Source organism: Dermacentor andersoni, chromosome 8, assembly GCF_023375885.2.
Source record: "Dermacentor andersoni chromosome 8, qqDerAnde1_hic_scaffold, whole genome shotgun sequence".
In the NCBI taxonomy this organism is placed as follows: domain Eukaryota; kingdom Metazoa; phylum Arthropoda; class Arachnida; order Ixodida; family Ixodidae; genus Dermacentor; species Dermacentor andersoni.
Window position 1 is genome coordinate 134,888,937 of NC_092821.1, and position 15,301 is coordinate 134,904,237.

A 15,301-nucleotide genomic window follows, 5' to 3' on the forward strand; every position below is an offset into this window, starting at 1 on the left:
AGTTGCGACGAGCTCAGCTCCAGGAATGCGAGTAGCTGGGTTCGCAACGTGCGCAGCAAATGCACGATGCTGTGCTGCTTCACGCTGACGTGTCTCTCGCCAGACCAAAGCGAGAGACGCCCGTTTACGTCGTTGACTTTTTGCGCAGCTTAGCGCAGCACTTTTCTTGGTGCCATTGCAAGTGAAGCAGTAGGCGGCGTGTAAGCCCTGCTGATGAATGTTGAAGCTTCACTCCGTAGGCGACGAAGGCGTCACAGGCTAATCGGACACATAAGGCAAACCATGTGCGAAAACAGCGTCATCACCTCAGCAGAAGGCCTACACCGCTTACACCAGGCTTGACTACGTTGCGGCTTCCACTGCGCTGAGGTTGGCTGTCGGCGCTCGTGCCAAAATGCAGTACTTCGCTTAATCGGTCCTAGATGGCGCAGTTATCCCTGTCAAGAGAGGCCATATTTTACACGTTCGCGCCTACATGACATCATTTCAGGATGTTGACAGTCGACCACGGGAAAAAACACATTTGTGTTATCAGAACTCCAGCTGAACCTATCTGAAGAAACTCTTGATGTTAATGCCGTAACATTTCATGCCAGGTAGTGTCACATCTTATTGCCACCTGCGAACTGCGTTATGTATAAGCCGCGTACTGCACCTAGGCTCCTCGCTCAGTGGTTTCTCTCGACAGGCGGGGTCACCTAGCAGTACGCGCATGAATCGACACTCTGTGAGTGCAACGGCGTAACCGTGGCGAGTACTAACACTGGGAACGAAACGCTCACGGCCGGCGGCCATTCATATATATATATATATATATATATATATATATATATATATATATATATATATATATATATATATATATATAGCGCCGCCCTAGAGGATCGGACTGGTGTTCTTGTGGAGCCCGGGTTAAAATCTGACCAGAACGTCAAAAACATCAAGTACTATTTATTTGAGGAGTGGTCTAAAAAGGCTAGATACAAAGACACACGAAAGAAGACAAAGGCTGCAGAAAGCTAAATCCGACAATTACACGAAAATGCTCTGCCTAATTAAAGTAGTCGTTGCTGCTTCTTCTTAGTAGCAGATGCTATGTCAGATAATAAATTTCGTAACGCACGTATGCGTTAAGGGTATCCTCTGCCCATTAGACCATAGGCTACCAAGGGGTGCAATTTGGCGTAAAAAAGGTTAGGCGTTGACCAAAAATCAAACATCTAAAAAAACTTTTGAGAGTCCGCTATGAATGCTAATTGCATAATTATTTCTTTCCGCAAGTGGTTGCAAGCATTATGCAACCAATTCCATTAGATTCCAGTGTCTCGAGAGAACTTCACCCAACACTGAAGTTAGATTTATTGCACATACAGGTCATAATAAGTGAAATGTTTCATGAAAGTTCTGAGTTCCTACCTGAACGGGCACATTCGCCAAAAAATTACTGAGCGCTTTTTCACTGCTGTCCTATTGCTTTTACCTAGCGTCTTACAGTGTCTTCCGGTGTGAAACGAGCACGTTTTTTTCTCAATGGATCGCACTGGGGACGCTGATGCTCTCAGGGAGTGGGTGATATAGAGCACTGAGGTTGCTAGAAAAGAGCGGGGTGATGCAGGACGAGACGCTGGTTTCCTTGCTATGACGCTGGGTTGCAATGGTATATTCTGTGAGCGCAGCGATTCTCGCTGCAGTTTGCTGGCGCGCAGTGGCAACTGCGCGGGTTGCGTTTTTGCCCGCAGTGGTTCCAGTACGTAAAGAGCAAGCGCCGTTGAACTATAATTGCTTTATGGAGATATACTAGCCTCATGTCCTAACTAACGCTATATTTAGGGGATATACGCTTGTTTTCTTTCTCAGCTTGAAATACTGGTGCGTAAGCCGCTGTGTTTATTGCTTGCGTATGTGACATTTTAGATTAGCTTGGTTCTCCCGTTTTCTTTTTGACTGTGCGGGCACCTACCTTTTTGAACAAAAATATGCTAACGCAGACAACGCCTCGTTTTTACTACGAAGCTGTATATGGCTACGTTTGAAGATAACACCCAAGGGAGCCTCACATCGAGCCTTACTCGTAGCAGCACGCCAATGCCCCTTGCAGGAGAAGTGATTCTCGTCACACACGCTGGTACCTAAGACTGACCTCAGCAGCTAACGCCGCGAATGAACGTATCCATATCCATGTCATGCCACCCTGCTGAAAATACCCTGCGTGCTGAAATCAGAGGCTCCGGGACCACAGATATGCTCTCAGCCTAACAAATGCACCAGACAACTTGGATTCGCACTGCATGAGATGTGTGCACTGAACTGCACAAAGTCTTTTGACAGCTCGGAAATCCTTCTCAGAAGCAAGCGAAAAGTGGTGAGAGAGATATGGGAGCAGTTTTAAACATTGCAGCTGGTGCTTCAGCCTGCGTGAGTGATCGTCCATGTCACTGTCTTATCATAAAACTCAATTTCTAACATATCGCCATGATATCAGTCAGTTCTGATTTATTCTGATGATCGTTTTCTGCTTTTTACCACATGTAACCCACAGCTGCTGATAGCAGCTGATAGCGCAGCGGAGAGTTTGCAGTATACTTATCGTGTGTTTTTGTTTCCACTAGCTATATGATTCACAGTGCCTGTCACAGGACAATAAACGATGAAGCAGTAAGAAGAAAAGTCGCTCTTGGGCCCCATTTTCTGCAGCACGCAACATGTGCTTCTCTTCGATTTGAGGTCTGCACATTTCAACTTGCGGCATGCATATTCTGTAAAAGAATGAAAACTAATTATGGATACATAATTTAGGAATATATCTGGGCAAAGACAACGCTGGAATAATATGAGGAACAATGTCATCCCATACATTGGCAAAATAGAAGGGTTATGCAGTTTGGGCAATATGCTGAATTTTGGTCATTCAACTCAACTGACCTGGAATCGAGATGAAATAGAACCCTGTGTGTTTTATTACAATCAATATAATGCTCGGCAGTGCGGCAAGACTTGCTAGCGCTAATGAGATCATCCTAGTAGAAGATCCTATTTGTTTTCGAATGGCTGCCATCAAATAGAATTATGGCTCAGGACCCCGTTTTTATTAGGCCCAGTTTGTTTCCATTTGAACTTCTTAAGTCCAGTCCCATTTGATGCGGTTCGCTCCTGCCCTGTTTAGCCCTGTTTCGTCCTGCCATCTTTACCCGAGTCATGTTTGATACCGTTTAGTCCCAACCTGTTTGCCCCTGTTTGGACCTATTTGTTCCTCCATTCGGATCAGGTTCGTTTAGTCGTGTTTGATGTCGCCTAAAATCATTCGCTCTTTAAACTCATTTGGGGCACTTATGCGTTAGCGATCAGTCTTGAAGACAAGCAGATCTGCATTAAGTTCATTTCAAGAACACCACTCTTGCATATAGGTTTCCAAGGTGGGTTTCTTGAAAGAAAGGTGAACATAATTTTTGGCATAAAGGGATTAGCGCAACCAACATTTACATGATACTTCATCAACACGTTTTGTATGACCTATGAGTGCTTTCATCATGTATTACCTACGAGACTATGCATTGTGGAAAGGATTGATACGCCATTTTCATATTTACTAGAATTATGCAAATGTGATTCTTGTACGTGTACTACAAGCCCGATCAGTTGTACTCATCTTACAGCAGTGTTGTGTTGCTGTAATGGTCCGTCTACACATCTATAGTGAAGTGAAATTTTGAGGTGGAAAATATCAGGCTTGCGCATGTAAGTTTCAGAGGTACGTATACTTTACATAGGTTTTCCTGCTCACCCATTTCAGATTGCATTAATCCTGAAGTTCTACGGGCAAGGGCAGGACATATATCCCATATACATTGTTCATTTGACCTTCTAATTATCAAATAATTTAATTTCTGCAAATGTCAAGGTTGTTGCTATTATTTTATAACACCTATTATGCTTTACGTACTTTAGTCTTAATCAAAATTTAAGGTGCAGTGTACATCCATGGTGCTGAGTACAGCTGAATAAATCAAGCACCAATCCTTGAAGTAAGAAGTGCATGGTATTTTTTAAAGCAATAGGATAGGTTTGTCTAGTGATTGTTAGCTCATGCAAATGGTTTTAACCATCATGATATCACAGACCCTTGCATTCCTTTTCATAAGGATGAAATTGTGGTCACTGACCATGTTAGGGCAAAAAAAAACACAATTTCCAGAGCAGAGACAGATTCCTGGGGACACAATAGCAGGTAAGCTCGTGGGCTTTTTACTTCAAAAGGAGCTGACTGAAGGCACGTTCGACGTCACAGGTCACTGTCGCCAGGATCGGGTGAAGCACCCGGCAGTGTTTAAGTGCAGTCATTTGTGCTGAATTGCAGTTTCAGGATTCGCAGGTCTGCAGGAAGACAAGCTGAACAAGAATTCTTCATTCGAACGGCCTCTTTTGGTTTTAATACTTCACGCTTTCTTGTGAATCTTTGCACAGGTGGTCCGTTGGCGCCGCCATGAAGTTGATATAAAGCTGTATAACCTCGAAGACACGAACAATGGCCAGCTCTAGCTGGCACCTTGTTAAGGATACGTCAATTTCAAAGCTCTTGGTTTTCCATCAGCATTCTTGAACTCGTGTTTCCAGTAATTTCTTTGAGGAACCACACTGACGCTACCGATGTCTTCAACTACAGACTCCTTGGGATAAGGTTTCTTGCTTTGCAAATCTGGTTGAAGGAACGGCGGAACTTAGAGGTTGCTATTATGGATGCGAGTACGACAAACCACTAAGCCTTGATTATAATGTCTTGTCCATAATTCCTGTTGGAGATTTTGTCAAAGGTTCTAGAGAATTTATCTACTCAGGTAACACGATGAAGTTTTGGTCACTGACCAAGTGACTGTCGTCATGTTATCAGTGAGATCAGTTTTCTGAACCCTTGCGTAACTCCTACAGAACTATGAACAAGGCGTAACCAAGAAGTGCTGGTTATTTTCGCTAATTTCTACAATAGCTACCTGTCAATGCCACCTTTCGTACAACCACACTTAAAAAACAAGCAACCTTACTGCTAGAAGTCTGCACTTGAAGACATCGTTAGCGTCAGTAAGGGACTTGACCTTCATGGACTCGTGGATGCGTAACTCGATGCCGACTTCAAGGTTACGCTATGGAAGCACCCATCCATATAGTTTCAAAAAAAAAAATATTGAAGTCCCAAGACAAATGTGACCACTCACACGATGGAAGTTATGTTTAACTTGTATTCCTACAACTACACCGAACCTAAAACTGCTGTTTTGCGCAAGGGCACAAAAATCAACACTGGTACCTCGCCCAACTCGAGTCATCTGCATAGTGGAAAGAGCCTGAGTCGGCTTCCTTCCGCAGATGGAGCCCCCACCGGTGCTGTCAATGTGTCGTACGAATTGCAGAACCACAGTCCACAAACTTGTCTGCCTTAATGTGAGTGAGGAAACTGTATGAGCTATAAGACCCATGGAACCAATCAGCACAAACCAAGGAACAAAGGTTGTTCTGTGCTGAGAAAAGTAGCCCCACGTTGGCTTTTCTTACAATTTTTCCTCGGCATGGAACAAGCTGTGTTTGTTGTCTAGGCATGTAAGTAACGAAAAGGCATACCCCCCCTACCTGTGAAAAGAAAGTATGCAAAAAAAGCAGGTGGAGTACACAAGCGCAGTGTCTATCACATACTGCTATTGTGCAGTAGATGCAACATCAGCCAAAAATGTCAATTAATAAGTGAGTGGCTGTGTACCCACGCAAACTAGATGCCTCGTTCAGTTGGTGCGTGGCTCATTTCAGTCAATACGAGACACAATCTCAGCGACGGTACCTCAATTTATGTTCTGGATTATTCTCGATCCCTCTAAGAGAAAAGTGGCTTTATTGCCTAAACGGAAAAAAAAAGAAAAGCGCGCTTTTGTTGGGACTCATTATTGTACTACCTCAAAATCTTAACAAGTGCCTATTCAGTCTGTACTTATCCTAGAATCTTGCTAATGACATAAACCTCCCTTTCACTTACAAGGGCGTCTATGCCAAAAGGGGCTAAGACTAGATGTTAGGTGGTCGTGCACACTTTACGCGTCCAATTACAGCGCGTTATGACCATCTTTTTGCCACTTTCAATATTTTGTAGCTTTGTCGACATAACACGCTTTAATATGTTTTTAAGAAAGCATGGCTTGAGCATGGCGCGCCTAAACCCCTTTTGTTAGGAAAGAAAGTAATGTTTATGACCCTCTTTTGAGGAGCTGCCTATGCATTATACAGAGCAAAAGAATCTTGTTTTCCTAAGAGTGCCACATACTGCACATTTTAAATTGACCATATTAAAGCGCTTGCAAATTACAGCGTGGCTTCAAGGGTACCACTGTCTATTCAGGCAGACTTCAGCCAAGCTCAGCAGTCAACACCATAAAGAAGTGTCCAGAAGCCGTGCATATTAGCAATTTGACAGTATAATAAGGAGAGGAAGGTGAGATGGAAGGATGGCCCTGCTATCAGAGACAGAGAAGCAATAGCAGAGTAGTAGCTTTATCCGGTGTCATATGCGGAAAAGCAGAGCATGCCCAGATTGCGAGCATACACACTTGCGAGCATTGCAACAGGCTGCCTGACATGCATAACCAGGAGTTTATGGCACCCCAGTATCATAGCCTGCAATTTTCTGACATCTAAAGAGATCAGCCAGAAGCTTGGTGCGGCACTACTCTCAGGAAGTATTACAAACTGGCCGCATTTAAATATTATACTTCATAGTTTATCCCTTGCCCCAGTAATTTGCTAATCTTTTTATACATATACCTCCTAGGCTGCAGTTGGAGTTTTGCGTCAAGAAGAAGGAAAAAATTCTGAACAAAAATAGCGTTCAACAACACAAGTCAAAGAAAAAAAACATACTTTCTCATAATGCGACTAGGTATTTCGAAGCTAGCTGATAAAAACAATGCAATTAAAAATGTTTCCATACTGGTAGTGCTTTATGAGACGGAACGTTGAATTGCGGACTTCGACACATTTAGGTAACCTTTCGTGCGTTTTTGTTCTGAGTTCCTTTCTCAGTCGCTATAAGGGAGTCAATGCCTCCCTACCCCCAAAAAGAAAAAAAAAAGCATGTCATACACCGGTTTGACTATTTAGGGAAATATGACGAAGAACAGAGTATCTGTGCAGGCCCGTACTTTAGAAGTCTACAAGGAATTATAATAATAAAGTTACCTAAAGCCTTTCTGCTACCGTCGGGCAACGCGTATCAAGGCGAGAGGATATGCATGCCTCACAATGCAGCCCCTAAAATATCTGTCGCAAAAGGGTCAGTGTGGGACATATAGTGCATATGTACTCTACCCCACAATTATATTTAACTCAGAGGAGGCTACTTACGTAAATCGTTAAAGCTTAAGGTAGGCCACATTCTAAATGGGCGGTTCAAGTATACCGCAGCTCGAAAATATGAATATCGCTTCTACAGCAAAAGTGTTGTATGTTATGTTATACCTGGCGACCTGCGAACTTTATATTTTGTAAGGTAGCTGCAGACATGAAATCCTTTGTTCGGGAGATAGCACACATTTTCTTAAAGCTTGCTCACAGCATCCACATTGTGGAATACTGACACACTTTTTAACCATTGTTTACTATGAGATGCAGCACACAAAGCAGCAGCGAGGTTCAAAAAGCATAAACTGACAACATTGTTTTTAGAACAGACAGAGCTTTTTTCACGGTTTTGCAGCTGCCGATTTGGCCTGCTGCATGCATTTATCTGAACAAACATGCCTAAAGCAAGCGTGCCCTCTGATATACTCGTTACAGATTTTTCCTTCATAATAAGAGAGCACCCAAATTACCACCACAATTAATTTCGTTACATGTATTTTTGCAATCTTTAGCAAAGGGGGCCGAGGATCCCTCAGGCGGTCATTTGAAAGGCTTTTCCCTGCGCCTACTGTACCACTGTTCCCTGACGAAGCAAATAAAGTAATCCATGGGTCGCCCATTTCGCAACAGCGTTAAAACATCTCAAGCAACCAAATTTCATTATTGTAAAATGTAATGCAGCAATAGTAAAATCGTAGAATGAGTCTGAATTCGTAAACATCACGGAAAATTCAGGAGTGTTGCCAGGTATGAGCTATATAAAAAAACCTACTGCTCGTGTAAGTGGCAGTCATTTGAACGGCTATTGCCTTTGCCTCCTGTGCCGCTGTAGTGTGACGAAGCAAATAATCAGTCGATCATCGATATCTCAACAACGTTAAAACTTCTCAAACAACTGAACTTCATTCTCGTAAAACGTAATGCTACAATACTGAAATTGTAGAATGAGTCCAGATAAGTAAAATTCACGAAAAATTTAGGACAGTTGCCAGCTATGAGCAATACCGAGAAAACCTACAGCTCGTGCAAGTGGCAGTGACCACTTTGTGCACACCTTGCCGCAGCTTGCAGATCAAATATTTTGCCGTGCTCTTCAAGCTGCAGAAGTGGCTCAAGCTCCCATGTGGTGTAGCGAAGCTCTGGCTCACAAAATTGTGGCATACCTAAACAAGAAGTTCAGTTTATTGTAATCCCTGCTGAAACTGCAAAGTTGTGATTCCACAAGATCCTGTTAAATTGTGAAGTCTCCTACAGCCAGCTACAGGTGGCGGCGTCTGGTTGTACAAACGCTTGATTATTACATAACAGGCGGTTATTTCACATGTCAATGGAATTGCAGCAAACATTATTCTACTATCAAAAGCTTCACACAAAGGCACATCTGTAGTAGGTCAAATGGGACTTGTACTATGAAGAAAAATCTTAAACACATGCTATGCTTTCCAAAACCTCATTTCTTGAAATGGTGCAACAAAGCCCTGTCCCAAAGGACGATGCGCTAAAAAAAACAGACTCCCTCTTTCTCAGGAGAGATAAAATATTTTTTCCATTAAAAAGAAACACTGCTGTTAGAATCTCAGCTTCTCTGTAAAAGCAGACACCTTTACAAACACACGAAAACACACATGACACCCAACATAATGAATACAGGAAGTCTGACGGCAATATATATATATATATATATATATATATAATTCACATACAAGCTAAAAGCTGGCCACGCGTCAGACCCATAAATCGGGTGCCATCTCACACAGCCGTTTAGCTGTGAAGACGACACATTGGCGTAGTTCTAGAAATGCCTATACCACTTCTCGCTGAGAAATTACGTAAAAAAGCAGGATCTTTCCCTGCATGAATTTTTGCGTCATTCAGATCAAACAATACCCGGCGTTAAAATACGTCATAGCAAAAAGCAAATAAAAGACAGATAAAGCGTTTGGTAACATGAACACGCTTCAGGGCATTTTTCGTGAAAGTGTTCGCTAAATCTACACTGCGACAAGAACAATAAAAATTGCAAAAGCACTATTATAATTTTTGTCGCTTTACTAATCATCTTGTTATCCGTATAGCAATGCACACTTCACGGATAATAGACTAAAAGAATACGCTCACGCGCCGGACTTGCGTTGCTAGGTGTAATTCACAGGTGCCGCGGCATCCTACAGGTATCGCGTCAAGGACACTCGTTGCTCTGTCCTTCCGGCGTAAACACTGTAGAATTGCGGATGAAATACTGCACGTGATAGTGCAAATTTCAACAAATTCATCCGTGCGCTGCGATCCGATACGAGCGCAGCGACAATACCAGAGGCTTTTCATGAGCCAGGAACCAAGAAAGCGCAAATGGGCCGTAATTACAAGAACTGACATCGGTGGCACCCCACGAAAGACATTGCGAGCTAAGTTACATGGTCCCGGGGGCTTTGGATCATTAACACACACAAAAAGCACCACAATTTTTTTTCAACACAGCGTACGCAAGAACAAACTACCACAACAGTCGGCGTCAATCCAGCTTACGCACACAGTGACAGCTTAAGACGGCACAATAATCTCACCCGTAATTTTACCGCCGCTGGATGGATGGATGCTACGAGCGTCCCCTTCGGAACGGGGCCGTGGGTTGCACCACCAAGCTTTTGTTGATATATTGCCTAATGTACTACCTATGGTAAAAAAGAAAGAGAACGAAAATAATTATAGGAAAGCACGAAGAATTCCTATAAACAAACATTCTGAACACCTATTGGGAAAATTGTTTTTATAGGCCTTCATTCTTTGCCGTTTCCCTACTTTTCTTCTACCAATCTTCTAATGTAAGAGTTACCTCGCCAGTAAGCCTCTGGAGTCTGAAGGAGTACGTTTACCTAGGCCAATTACTCACAGGGGACCTGACCAGGAGGAGGAAACATACAGAAGAATAAAAGTAGGTTGAAGCGCATACGACAGACATTGTCAGATACTGACTTGAACGTCACCATTAACGTTAAAGAGATAGGTGTACAATCAGTGCGTTCCACCGGTGCTAACATGTGGGGAAGAAAGATGAACTGACAAAGAAACTCGGGTACAAGTTAAGGACCGCGCAAAGCGTGATGCAAAGAAGAATGCTAGGCATAGCGTTCAAAGACAGGAAAATAGCGGTGCGGATAAGAGTGCAAACGGGGACATCCGGTATTCTAATTGACACTAAGAGAAAGAAATGGAGCTGAGCAAGTCATGCAGTACGTAGGTTAGATACGCGGTGGACCATTATGGTTACAGAATGGGTGCCAAGAGAAGGGGAGCGCATTCGAGGACGGCAGACAAAGGTGGAGTGATGAAATTAGGAAATTCGCAGGCACTGGCTGGAATTCGTCGGCGTCGGACAGGGGTAATTGGAGATCGCAGGGAGAGGCCTTCATCCTACAGTGGACATAAAACCGGGGGATGACGAGGATACATATATGCGTTGACACACACAGATTACATCCGGACATACACACATACATACAGACAGCAAGTAGTCTTGTCTGTATATATATATATATATATATATATATATATATATATATATATATATATATATATATATATATATATATATATATATATATATATATATGTATATATAGGCGCACGGACGCTCTGGTCATGCACATTATACAGACAAGTCCACTTGCCGTCTTCCTGATGTCTGCAGACAATCTGCAGAATAGGGGTACTGCAAGGTCGAGTGTACAGGGAGGTGATTGGGGTGTCTGGTGGGTAACTCATAGGTGACTCGAGGGTGACTGAAAGGTGAAAATCATTTTTCTAAGGGGAATCCAGAGAAACTTATAAGCAAGCATGAAAATAGGAAAAAAGAAAAGGTATACCTATAAATTTCGCACTTGCAAAGCCCGCTATAAAGCTGCGCATATCCCCTCAGCCCTGCAACAACATTGTTCAATTGTCTACAAATGGTACCGAAATCGTTCATCAAATGCATGCGTAAGCAGGGATCAGTTTTTTACTTTTCTATTTGTAGGTATTGCATGTTCTTGGCTACCTGGTACTAAGAAACGATAGAGCTACTTCTAACGCAATAGAACAATGCGGTTCAACGCTCACTGCGTGCGCAAACAGCACAGATATTACTACGCATCAAAGATAGCAAGTACGCCACATCCGGGATAATTGTTATTTCTATGACTTCAAAGAAAAATACTTGAAAATTCTAATGTGAATGCTTCGTAGCATATTTTTATGTATGGCAGGAAGTAGTATCATGTGCATGCAAATGTTCACCATCTATATATTACGAAATAACTGCAGATATATTATTTTCCCCTCAAAAAGAAATAAATATTGCTCGGGGCAAAGATTACAAAATCCAAATTACCTACCTGACTAATCGCGTGCTCGTGCATCAGAAAAGGGTGCTCGTATTTGGTGAAAACCTTAGGTTTATAGACAAGCAAAGCATGTTTAATAGTCATTTCCTTCTCCAATTGGGCACCAGCAATCTCCGTCTATATTTTTCTGGCTTGGAGTCTCTTTGCGTGTTGGCAACGCAAAGCGACTTTATTTTTTTGCGATAACTTTTCAGCTTTTTTGAGCATTGAATTATGCGCCATTGCATCTCCGCAACACGCAAAGGCGCTGAAATGGGGTTATTTCTGTCGGTACCCCAAGTTCGTTTTTATTTCAAGAAGCACCCCATATATTCTCGAGTGATTGAGTGGGCTCTCCGCTCTCACAATATCGAGAAAAGAAAGCGGAAAGACACGGAAGAAATAACCTAGAAACAGTCTACACAAAGTCCAAAACATTACACTAAGTACGAATGGCATGCGCATTATTAGCCGTTGGGGCGTATTTTGGTCCCATTGAAATATTCGTCATTTATCATGAGTACCATTCGTTTACGGTGTGCGCCTTGATACTTGAAGAGTTGCTAAATATTATATTGTGAAATTCGACCATAATGAGAAATTCCGTAATGGCAGCGTTTTGAGCCAATCGCAGAGGACATAGCGGCTCTCTGGGCCAGTAAGAGCTTATAAGACTGAATTACACAATATCACAAAACTCAATTAGTGCCAAGAGTAATGCGCCCGGTTACAAATGGCATGCAGGTTATCAGGGAAAACAACGGGAAGGCGGGAGATCAAAATTCAAGATGGTGACCAAAACGAGAATAAGGTAAAATCGGGAGCGTGCGCTTCGACATGTGGACTTGATTCGACAAGTCCACTTCTCGAAACGTTGGCTCCAGATTTTACCTTGTTCTCGTTTTGCTCATCGTAATGCACGTTATCAGCATGACATAGCATTCGTGACAGGAAAGAAGCGAGGGACGAGCTTTCAAGAAAGGAAACGCAAACAGTACAGGTGAACAATATTATTTTGCAATAGGTATGACCCTGAGCGGCGTAACCTGCTTATATGCCGAAGGAGCAAATAGCCGTGCTCATTCACCGCCGCAAATTATGAGCCTCTGGTATAAACCTGTTGTAACTCTCAATTCGTTCAGTGTAGTCTAAGTGCACAGAAATGTAATAATTCTTTAGCTCCACATTCACCGCAACAAAATTGAAAAAAAAAAAACATGTTAGGTAGAAAAGGATAACTGAAATGTGACATATTTAAATTAGGTCGTCCATTGTTCATTTTAACTGTTATGCATCGCAAATGAAGAAAAGGACGTACCAATTTTATAAGGCAACTGCGAAATACAAACACTATAGCATACTTCGCTCAATTGAATTCCTTACACATTAGGCAAGAAGAAGTTGATGCGTAAAAGCTCCAAATACGACTATCAATTGATTCGCTCGCAACACTGTAAAAGACCGATTAAGCTGTTAGTTTAGATATCCTGTTTGACTATTTCAAAAGTTCTAACAAATGTACTTCACACAACTGCAATATTCATTTCAGTTTTATTTTCCGGAAAAAAAAAAATACGCGCTTCCCGTAGGGATACCAGGGTAAAACCTGTTTTTAGACAGCCTGACTGTGCTCGAGAAACGTGGAACTATTTAGCACAGGTGACATTCAGGACATAAAAGAGATTAACGATAAAACATCGCCATTAATAACCCATACATGTGACATGCTAACAATCCTACACATATATTTAAGAATATATTAGCACGCGCATATATCATGCATACACAAAAAATTACATTTCGAGATAGTACAAATATATATATATGGTGAACATTGATCATATATCTAACTCCAACAGTAATATAAGCCCAAAATTTAATTGAGGTTAAAAATAAAAGCCCTTGTGCAATTTGCATAGCATCCTGAACGTAGCATAGCATCTACTCAGGACTAAATATAAGCCTATATCTCTGAAAAATATTCTGTTAGCTCTTTCAAAGTAAAACCCGTCGTATGCTTGCACCTGTTTGATGTGCTAGTGAAATCATGTTTAAGGGTTTGCAACTTGTAGATCAAGCGGAAACGCGGTATAAACCACAAGTCCGCGTTTACCATGCATATGTAACTTAGTGCGGGTTTTATTGTGCCAGCAGGGTAAGAAAATCGTGAAAGGAGCTCGCTGAAAAGAAGTAGTGCAAAATACGAAAGTTTACATGTTATGATTGCCCGTAGTCTTATAGGTCTGGAATGTTACGCCACGATATGATAAGTATAGAATGTTTCCAATGTGTCGAACTATCTCTTAAGGCGTAAGCCTTTAGGGGCTCATGAGTGTCCGTGCACAGTCCGTGGTGGACGCAGGAAAGAGATGATCACTCAAGGCCAGTGACACTGCGCTTGCATGACATGCTCGCTGCCACGGCGGCGTCCGTTCGCAGAACAGTTCAGATAACAGTAACAGGGGCAGTCATAGGCTTTCGCCTATCGCAGCTTAATTCAGCAAAGTGTCCATACATTTTTATTTTATGACTTGTGAATTTTCATACAGTTTGTCGTAGTAGTTGTTAACTATATTAGGCTGCAGCAATTGATACGTGCCTGGAAGTGTGTGTGACATACTTGAATTTCGAAATGTGTCGGAAAAATTGTGCGCCAACGTGCCATCAGTACAGATGAATGATAATAGCTTTCTACAGGTTACGTTGACGTGCGTATACCAAAATAAACAGTCCTAGGAAGTGACGACAGCTATGTTCTGTTGGTCGACCAATTAGATTTGCTTCCCTGCAAAATAAACGGTGAGGTTGAGCCTCAATGATTTGTATTTGGCGAGGAAATCTTTCATTTTGTCTATAGTTGCATTCACTTCAAGTCTGTTTTTTTGGAACCAGTGAAACACATATTAAAGAAATGTTGCATTTTGTCGCTAAAACATCTGCGTCTGGGCCGAAAAATAAAAGTGATATCGTTACTTTTATGACGTCACATAACGTAATATCGTCACTTAATATAATTTAAGTGAAGCGTCTATGTCGGGAATGTCATTTAGGAATGTATTAAATGAAAACGAGCCTAATACACTGCCTTGCGGTACACCGGTCTTCATCGTCAGATAAGAAGACCAGTTTTCGCCTATCTTCTGTTCGGCAAATAGGCTTTAAAAAGTTCAAAAGCGTTACGGTGTATACCGTATGGTGAAAGCTTTTGTAATAATATGTTATGGTTTACAGTATCGAAACCTTCTGTAAAATGAATGAAAATACCTAGAGTGTAGTGGTTGTTTCTATATGGCATTACATACTTCCCGTCGGGGTTAATGATGGGGTCTCGGTTGATCTGTCTGTTCTAGATTGATGTAAAGCATCTGTTAAAATTTTTTGTCTTTCAAAAAAATTTGTTGCTCTGGTTAAAATAATTTTTTCTAGTACTTTGGGGTAAACGAAATAACACTTATTGGCCTGTATTTAGGTACTTTGTTTCTATCTCAGCCTTTGTACAGTACTGCTACCCTGCTCTTTTTCATCGCACTAAGGAACGTTCCACTCTCCAAGACGAAGGAGAAAAT

General features: G+C 41.9%; 1 long non-coding RNA gene across 1 annotated transcript; it reads right to left on the bottom strand.

Moving 5' to 3' along the window:
- Positions 1–931: 931 nt before the first annotated feature.
- On the bottom strand, positions 932–5,875 carry LOC129383359 (uncharacterized). The gene is made up of 2 exons (XR_008611225.1): positions 5,751–5,875; positions 932–2,756 (listed from the first exon to the last, which is right to left on the bottom strand). It is a non-coding gene; the product is annotated as an uncharacterized lncRNA (long non-coding RNA).
- Between the last annotated feature and the right edge of the window lie 9,426 nt (positions 5,876–15,301).